The 9,220-nt window shown below is 52.3% G+C and overlaps 1 long non-coding RNA gene across 1 annotated transcript; it reads right to left on the bottom strand.

Annotated features, from left to right (window-relative positions):
* Nucleotides 1-1,991: 1,991 nt before the first annotated feature.
* Nucleotides 1,992-8,860, bottom strand: LOC108177217 (uncharacterized). The gene is made up of 4 exons (XR_007922126.2): nucleotides 8,198-8,860; nucleotides 6,658-6,767; nucleotides 4,163-4,310; nucleotides 1,992-2,586 (listed from the first exon to the last, which is right to left on the bottom strand). It is a non-coding gene; the product is annotated as an uncharacterized lncRNA (long non-coding RNA).
* Between the last annotated feature and the right edge of the window lie 360 nt (nucleotides 8,861-9,220).

Below are 9,220 nucleotides of genomic sequence, written 5' to 3'. Positions count from 1 at the left end.
CTGTGGGCCCTGTGTCCTGGACCCTTAACTTCATCAGCTGCACTGAGCAGCTCGGCACAGCTGAGGAGCTGCTGGAGAGGAAAGACAGGAGGAGGAGGGGAAATAGGGGGTTTTCCAGAAGTTCCCGGAGAAATGGTGCATGGATTTCAACACGTTTTACACTAAAATTAACTCATAAAAATTTTTTATTTATTTTATTTGACAGGCATAGAGAAAGAGAGAGAGAAAGATCTTTGATCTACTGGTTCGCTTTCCCCTGAGAAAGCCAGGGTTGGCCCAGACCAAAGCCAGGAACCTGGAAATCAACCCAGGTCTCCCATGGAGGTGGCAGGGGCCCTAGCACTGGAGTCATCATTTGTTGTCTCTAGGGTGTGCCTTAGGAAACTGGGACTCGAACTCAGGCCCTCCAATATGAGATGCAGTCGTCCCAAGCAGTGTCTGAGCCACTGTGCCCAACATCCACCCTTGAACTTACCTTGTAATTCCATTTTTCCATGAAATGTTTGAAGAACCCTCACATCAGGGGCCGAAAGAGCCAAAGGTCTCAGTGAGATAAGGGGTCCGGAAGCAGCCTGCAATGACGTCATGTAAGCTGTTCCTGTGATTGCTATTTTCATCCCCGGGGGGACTCAGAGAGTGAGGAGCCCCAGTGTGGGACGGGATCAGGAGGAATCCTCACCACCAGGGCTGGCTCGGAGGCCGCCTTCCTCCCGCTCTGCTCAGCAGGGAACGCCCGCCAATTTTCAGCCCATGTGACCAGACTTTCATCCAAGACAATCTGAATTAATTTTGTGCATGAAATTTGCAGGGATGCAGTGCCAAATGTTTAATTGAAATCAAGTTGCAAAGTTTCCCTCATCTACAGATTTTGTAAATCCCGTCAAAAACAAAATTGAAGCCGTTAGGCGTGTCTGGCCACATTTGTCCTTTACGTACAGCGGTACTCGTGGCTTCCGGCCCCTCACTCTGCTTGCACACCCCTCCTGCCCGCCGGTATTCGTTCTGGCACTTGCTGGTCCCTGGGCAGGCCAGCATGCTGTCAGCTCTCTGACTTTGCCAAGTCTAAGATCCCTTTTAGGGACTCATTTTATTTAAAGAGCACCCCATTAATGGGTTTAATGGCCTTTCAATCACTTAGTGTGCATTGTCAATGAAGGCGCATTGATTTTCTGAGAATTCCTGCTCTGGGAGGAAAACAAACAGCCCTTCCTTCCCGCTGCCGTGCGGCCAATGAGCAGACGGCGCAGAGCTGGGCTTCTCCCAGCTGCCGGCCCTCCCCTCGCAGTGGGCCTGCAGGGTGGCTCTCTCAGCACTGCAGGGAGGAAGACACCCTCCTTCTTCCTCCCTCTCCCTTGGGACTGTAACTCCCTGGCTCAGGAGACACCACCAACTTGGCATGAGCTTTGCTGTCGCTCTCACAAGAGTTAGGCACTCCCACATTTGTGCCACCCTCGTTGGTAAAGCGTCAAGCCATTCACCATGGAGAGTGACCAGGTCCTCTGGGGTCGCAGAAAAGGAAGGCACAGAATGGCAGGTGTTTTGCGTCCAGGGTTCCCCAGGCACCACTCCCCGTCTGTGCGGAGTCCGGGGTGTACCCCCTTCCCCAGGGCAGCCCCTGACCCTGTCAGTATCCGTCGATGACCTTCTGTCTCTCAGATGTTCTGCTTGGCACTGTGGGAAATACAAGGGGTCTTCAACAAGTTCATGGAAAAGAAAACCACACACAGATTTCAAAATTTTTGCACCAAAATAAATTTAACTTTCAGCTCCATGTCCATGAACTTTTGTTCACTCAGGCCCATACAGCAGCTACAGCCCACGCTTGGGTTTCTTGCCAAGTTAAAGTCTCCCTTAGGTGCGGTTATGTGAAACTCCCTCCTCCCTCTCCCCACCCCCTCCCCTTTCCCCATTCTCTCCTCTTCCTCCCTCTCTTAAGCCTTTGCCCCAGAATCACCCATTAAAGCCCCACATTCTCAATCACCACAGCTACCTTTATTTATGTATTTGAGAAGTAGAGTTATAGATAGAGAGGGAGAAACAGAGAAAGGTTCCACCGCTGTTTCACTCCCCAAATGATCGCAACACCCGGAGCTGTGCAGATTTGAGGCCAGGAACCAGGAGCTTCTTCTGGGTCTCCCACATGGGTGCAGGGGCCCAAGGACTTGGGCCATCTTCCACTGCTTTCCCAGGCCATAGCAGAGAGCTGGATCGGAAGAGGAGCAGCTGGGACATGTACCGATGCCCATATGGGATGCCGGCACGGCAGGCGGCGGCTTTACTCCCTACACCACTGCGCCAGCCCCCACAGCTACCTTTTATGAAGACTGGCAAGGTGCGGGAGTCCCCTCCTCTGTGTTCTGCTCTGCTCGCACAGCAGCCCTCACCAGCAGTCTAGCTATGCAAATGCTATTTCCACAACCTTCCCAGCAGGGGGCTAGATCCAACCTACGTGAAAATCTTGCCCCTAAGCCCTCGTGCTCACCTGGTCTGGTCTTGCTCTTTATGGTGCTGTCTTCCCCAGAGAGTCCTAACTGACCAAGGCATTGGGGGTATAGTGGTCAGCAGAATGGCCTTCTCCAGGGAATCCTAACAGAAGTGAAACAGGCCTACTGATGTCCAGCTACTTAGAATACCATTACCACCACCACCACCAACAACAACAACACTACTACTACTACTAATAATAATAATAACAGCTATCAACTACGAAAGCCCATCCTGTGCTAAACACTTCATGTGTCTGCTTAATCCTCACAAACCAACCTCAAGAATTGAAGGAAAGGACACCATGGTGTTAAGTGACTTGCCCACTGTCTCAGAGTTGTCCAGTGGCAATCGTGGGGACATTGCTGCCACTGATGCAGCCTTCTGATCCGCCAAGCACCGGCCTGAGGGTTACTTGTACTTTTTAAAGTCCTAACAAGGCAAATCTTAGTATCCATAGTGACAGATGACGACAGTGAGGTCTGAGAGTCAAAGTTCACCTGCCCAAGGTTCCCCAGCCTGTGATGCGGGTGCTGGCTGCTGGGACCAGGTGAGAGCTGGTGCCTACGCTCATCACAACAACGCCATGGTCACGTCTCTAAGGCCCTGTTCTTCGCTTTGCACCAAAGCTGCTTCCGTCCCCTGCTAAAGCCCTTGGAACAGGGCCTGTAAGTTTCCCTGAAACAATAGTTGGAGAACCCGAGAGACGCCAGGGCTCCTGGCAGGGCTGTCTCCCGCCCTGAGCTGGAATCTCATTTGCATTTGTCCTTCTGCAGTAGTTCCAATTCCCAAGCAGAACACAATTTAACTGTAAAATTTGCCTTAACTAGGCAGCTGTCTGCCGCAGTCAGGCAGCAGGCTCAGGTGCGACTCCCAGTGGGCCCCCCGAAGCCGCGTGCCAGCCCCTGTACAGCAATATGAAGTCACCTCCGAGAAATGAGATGCCACTTGGAAGAGGCACATGCTGGCGCGCCCGCTTCTCTTCAGCTCGCAGTGGCCCAGGGGGTGCCAATCATGACTCAATTATTCCCGGACTCCTCTCCTACAGCCAGCCCTGTCACTTATGAGAACCAGCGTGGGCCCCACTGCCACATGTCCAGGGCCAGGAGTGTCGCTAGGGCAGTAGGTTGGCAGGGAGGGGTATTGGGTTTCATTGACTTTCCTTCACCACACTGTCGCCTGGCCACCAGATGAGCAATCCCAGCATCCATCGGGAAGACACTGCTTCCCTTCCCAAGAAACATCCTCTGCGCCTCTACTGTGTCTAGGGCGAGATGCTGAGGGCCCCAGCGTGTAGACAGGTGCAGGGAGCGCCAAGGAGGGTAGGATCAGCTGCCCTCCGAAAGGCACAGCCAAGAAACTCAAAGACCTCTGCTTAGAGCGTTAGCTGGGATGGAGGAAGCAGATGAGGTTACTGGGGGAAAGACCAAGGAAAAGTGTCCAGGTGGGGACTCCTGCAGAGGGGCAGAGGGGACGGCAACGATGTCCTGGAAAGGGAGGAAAAGCACAGAAGCCCAGGAAGCCCAGAGTGACAAGTGCGGGGGACGAGTCCACAGGGTCCCATGAGACAGAGATAATGGCAGGAGAGGAGGCCAGGGGCTGGGGCGGGGGAGGGGGTGCTGCCGACAGTGCTCAGAGAACAGTGTCAGGAAAGGGTGCCTGGCATTCCCCCAAGTACTTGGCTGCAGTGATCAGAAATGGTCTCCGGAGACGGACCGCCCCTCACGATGGTACCGGGTCGTCTTCGGGAGGAGGAGCCGAGAGGAGATGCACACAGACTCGCAGCCTCCACCTGCATCACGCTTCCATCTCGTTCTTTCTCGTTGCTGTTTGAAAAAGTACATTTAGAATGGGGGTAGGCAGTTCTTCACCCTGCCCCATGTTCGCCCCTCTCCGGGGGATCCTATGACCTGGGTTTCCTTCCTCCCGTCTGCTCCAGAGTCCAGAGACAAACTTTCCATTCTGAAGATGACATGGATCATTTTCTTCCTCCCCACAGACACCGGCATCCTAGCCCTTTCACCACTCACCAACCCCCCCACCACCACCACCACCAAATACAGGCAGCAGAAGCGTGCAAAGCTACAGATCGGACCATGTCATTTTATTACTCGTCTGGGGATCTGGCCAAATCTCTGGAAGCTATTGGCTCAAACGACACTGGAGGTTATCTGAGGGCCCCAGTTATTTCACTCCCCCCCGGGAGAGATCTAAGTGAACACGGCTTAGCTAGAGCATCTCCTTGCCCTTGACATTGTCTTGCATCAGAGCTGTCTGATCTGGGGTTCCAGATTGTGGCCTTTTCAGATTGGAGGCACTGGGAGTTAGCGTGGCCGGTACCAGCAGGTAGGTGCTTCCCCCAGTCAGCAGATTCACCAGCTTCACACGCAGCCTGTCTTGGTGACAGCTGAGCTCAGGACATGATCAGATGATGTGGTGGTTTCTATTGACTTCTTATTGAGTTTTGAGGGGGGTGCATTTTGCAAGAGCTCCAAGAGAGGGCCAGCATGTGAACAACAGCTTTAACCTAAGCCACCTGTGACACTGGCTTCCTATCAGAGCACTGGATCCAGCTGCTCCGCTTCCCATCCAGCTCCCTGCTAACATGCAGGAATGCAGCATGGGATGGCCTAAGTGCCTGAGCCCCTTCACTCACACAGGAGATGCGGATGAAGCTCCTGGCTCCTGACTTTGGCCTGGCCCAGTCCTGGCCATTGTGGCCAGGTGAGGTGTGAACCAGCAGGTGGAAGCGCTCGCTCTCTCTCTCTCTCTCTCTCTCCTTCTCCCTCTCTTTGTCACTCTGCATTTCAAATAAATAAATAACTCTTTTTTTAAAGGTATGATTGTAAAAGGCACCTGCAGAAAGGGAAGCGGGGGTTATTCTCGGTGGTATAGAACTTCAGTTTTACAAGATGAAACAGTTCTGGAAAGCTATTGTACAATTATGTAAATATGTGGAACACACTGACCTGTACCTCAGAAAGCATTAAGATGGCAAATTATGTCATGCATCACTTACCACAATGAAAAACATCTTTAAAAATATATTTTTAAAAGACTTCAGGCCCTTCCTACCAGCAAAAGAGTGAAAACCCAATGATTGTCACATATTCAATATGACCACTAAGGTGGCTAAAATTTAAAAGGCTGACAATGCCAAGTGTTGGCGTGGATGTGGAGAAAATGGAGCTCTCATGTGCTACTGGTGGATCACAGCTACTTGGAAATTTTTTATAAAATTAAATGTATACTGGCAGATATCTTCTCAAGAGAATGGAAAATATGTGTCCACAAAAGGGACTTGAACTTGGCACCTTTATTCAAAAGAGCCAAAACTAGAAAGAGCCCAAATGGCAGTCAACTGGCAAGTAAACATGTAGTGGTTTGTACAGTGAAATACTACTGGGCGATAAAACGATTAAAACCACTGGACACCATCAAAGGATGAATTCCAAACGGTGGTGCTGAGGGGGAGAATTTAGACACAAGAGGACACACTGTGCAATCCCACTTATTTCCATTATTTATTTATTCAAGATGCAGAGGGAGAGAGAAGGGGGAGAGAGAGAGAGAGAGAGCGCGAGAGAGAGAGCACTCTCAGCTGCTGGTTCCTTGCCCAAATGCCTGCAACAGCAGGAGATGGGCTGAAGCCCCAAGCCGAGAACTCAGTCCAGGTCTCCCTGGGACGTGTGAGTGTCAGGAACCCAGTTACTTGAGCCGTCACCACTGCCTCCCAGGGTCTGCATCAGCAGGAAGCTGGAATCTGAAGCTAGAGACAGAATTGAACCTAAGCCCTCCAGCGTGGGACTGGGTATTTTGATCTGGGTCTTAACCACTAGGCTAACACCCACCAAATGAGTCTATATAACAGAAAGCAAAGTATATCGTCTTGAACAAAAGAGAAGGCTCCAAGAACCTCTAACTGGATCAGAAAAACAAAATCACGCCTGGCTGTGCCTTTCCAGTGCTTAACCTCCCAATCGCAAATGCATCTGCGACAATGAACAGGCACCTGGAGGCAGCAGGCTCCGGCAGCCAGTAGGGGGAACTCTTTCTCACACAGAGGATCCGTCACTGATGACCTGTCGGGTTCCTCCGGAAGCTGTGAAGGTGTCTCTTACCATCTCCACCGCTGCAGCCGCTCAGCCCCCAGCGGACGGAGCTCAGACTCACCCAGCTGAGACGCCCCCTGACGGGTGGACAAGGAAGAGCTCCAGGGCTACTCGCTGGTGCCTCAGCAGCCATGTTTCTGCCACGGTCCCACTCGGATCTTGGAGATGAGGCTGGGGAGTGTTAAGGGAGCTTATAAACAAAGCCTTCTCTCATTCCGCAGCCCAAGTGATCAGACCTCCGCCATGGGTCGGTGCCTCGTCTCAGGTGCACGAGAGTGGCGTCCTGACTTGTCTGCCAGTTGTTCTGAAACCTGGGAGCCCCACGTTCCCTAATGCCATGAGCATTGCTTTGGCTGCTTAAAGCCGGGTTCCCATGATGCACTACTCTGCCCATTCACAGAACCAAACACAAGACCTCCAGCTTTCTGTCCCCTGCCCCCCAAGAACTCCAGGAATCAGCTTTGCTCCGCTCTGCTCCTCCATGCACCTGTGTCTCCAATCTTGGAACTATAGGTTCAGAAGGGCTTCAGGCTCCATCGGCTCAAAGCACCTGCCTTAGTGGGCATGGCTAAGGGGACACTTCCCAGAGCAGGTACCTGTTACTCCCCAAGGCTGCCATTATTAAGCCAACGTGACTGCTGAAATCTTTACGTGGATTTCAGATCGACCTCCATGGATCCACCTCTGTCTTGGTTTCCACTCCTCATGAGGAACACGGCATTCTGTCTTCTGCACAACAGCACTTTAATGGGGTTCAAAGTCAGCAGCTGTGTGGTCCTTGCCCTGTTTTGTCCCATGTTCCATGTTCCCGTGTTCCTCTTCTGGCTCAGGATAATATCAACTTGGGCCGGCTGGTGGTGCAACAGGCTAATCCACTGCCTGCGACTCGGGCATCCTGTGTCAGAGCACAGGTTCAAGTCCCAGTTGTTCTGATCCGGTCCCTGCTATCCATGTGGGAGACCAGGGTGGAGTTCCTGGCTCCTGGCTCCTGGCTTCTGGCTTCTGGCTCCTGGCTTTGGCCTGGCCCAGCCCCAGCCTTTGCAGCCATCTGGAGAGTGAACCAGAAGATGGAAAAGCTCCCTCTATCTCTCCCCCTCGCGCTGTAACTGCCTTTCAAATAAATAAAAGTGAATCTTTCTAAGAAGTCAACTCAGTTCAATCCAGTTGCTACTCAGTTCTAGGCAGCATGATGAGTGCTTGTGATGCAAAGGTGGGTAATGGTTCCCGCCTTCAAAGAGCTTATAGGGAGGAAGAGATTAGCTGAGCATTGGATGTCTACTCAGAGGAGATAGCAACACTGGGCAGAAACAAGGCCTGGTAACAGTACATGCAAAGACCCAGTGGCATTGCTGGAGTGGCTGGTGAGGGGTGAGAGGGCAGGGTGGGAGTGTAATCAAAGATCATCCTGGGAGGAAGGCCAGAAGCAGATCAGGAATGGCATTTGCACGTCATGCCAAAGTGCTTTAAGCAGGGGAGTGATATACTAATATTTCAGTGTTAGAAAGATTTGCTTGACTGCTCTATGTGGAAGTGACTTGAGAGGGAAAAGAGGGAAGAGAGCGACGTCGTGAGAAGCAGGGGAGAGATGCCCACGGCCTTACCCGAGGTGGTAGCAGTGGGGATGGTCAGACATGGACTCGCTGAAGAGGTGCCAAGACATCAAATCCTTAGGCTCAGATGTGGGAGCAGTGGACAGGGGAGAGGGAAATTCCACCCTGTTTTCTGGCTTGCCTGGATCCCATGACTCAGAAGACAGACAGCAAACCAGGAAAGTAGGCGTGGAGAGGGAGTCGGGGAGGGCCGCTGTGCGCATGCTGCGAGCAGGTGGTGGCAGCTCGGGAGAGATCGGGGTGGAGATAGGGCTGTAAGAGGTCGTTGCAGACACGGGTGTGCATGGAGTCAGCTGGGCAATGTGCAAAGCGTGACCAGGGAAGGGGACTGAGAGCCAAGGCCTGGCCAGCAGATGCAACAGCAGCAAAATCAAGTTTTCAAACACTTGGCCATCCTGGCCCTTCACCCTTTAATGAGAGTTTTGAACGCACACAAAATTCCAGAGGCAGTAAAGTGGAACCACCTCCCATGTTTGGGATGCTCCATTTCCAAAAACACAGGCAAGGACGGCTACTTGGCCTGGTGGTCAAGATGCCAGTTGGGATGCCCATAGCCCACATCAGGGTACTTGGGATGGAGTCCCAGATCCACTTCAAATTCTAGCGTCCTGCGAATGTGCACCTTGCGAGGCTGCCAGTAATAGCTCAAGTATTTGAGTCTTTGCCTTCCACTTGGGAGAGCTGGATGGAGTTTCAGGCTCCTGGCTTTGGCCTGGTCCAGCTTTGGCTGTTGGGGGCATTTGGGCAGCGAACTGGTGGATGGGAATGCGTTCTCTCTCTCTCTCTCTCTCTCTCAATCTGTATGTCCCTGTCTCTCTGCCTCTCAAATCAATATAAATAAATAATAGTTTTCAGATGCAGGCAGCATGCCCTGCTGGCTCATATCGACTCTGAATCCAAAAGCGTCACAGGCCACCAGGGTCCTTACTGAGCCTGGCTGTGCTGAGAGCTTTCCGTGCCGGGAAACACAGCCACTACTGACCCCTGGGAGTGCACACTGAGCTTGAGCAGAGT

The sequence above is a fragment of the Oryctolagus cuniculus genome, chromosome 16 (assembly GCF_964237555.1).
Source record: "Oryctolagus cuniculus chromosome 16, mOryCun1.1, whole genome shotgun sequence".
In the NCBI taxonomy this organism is placed as follows: Eukaryota; Metazoa; Chordata; class Mammalia; order Lagomorpha; family Leporidae; genus Oryctolagus; species Oryctolagus cuniculus.
This window is presented reverse-complemented; position numbering and strand designations above follow the sequence as displayed.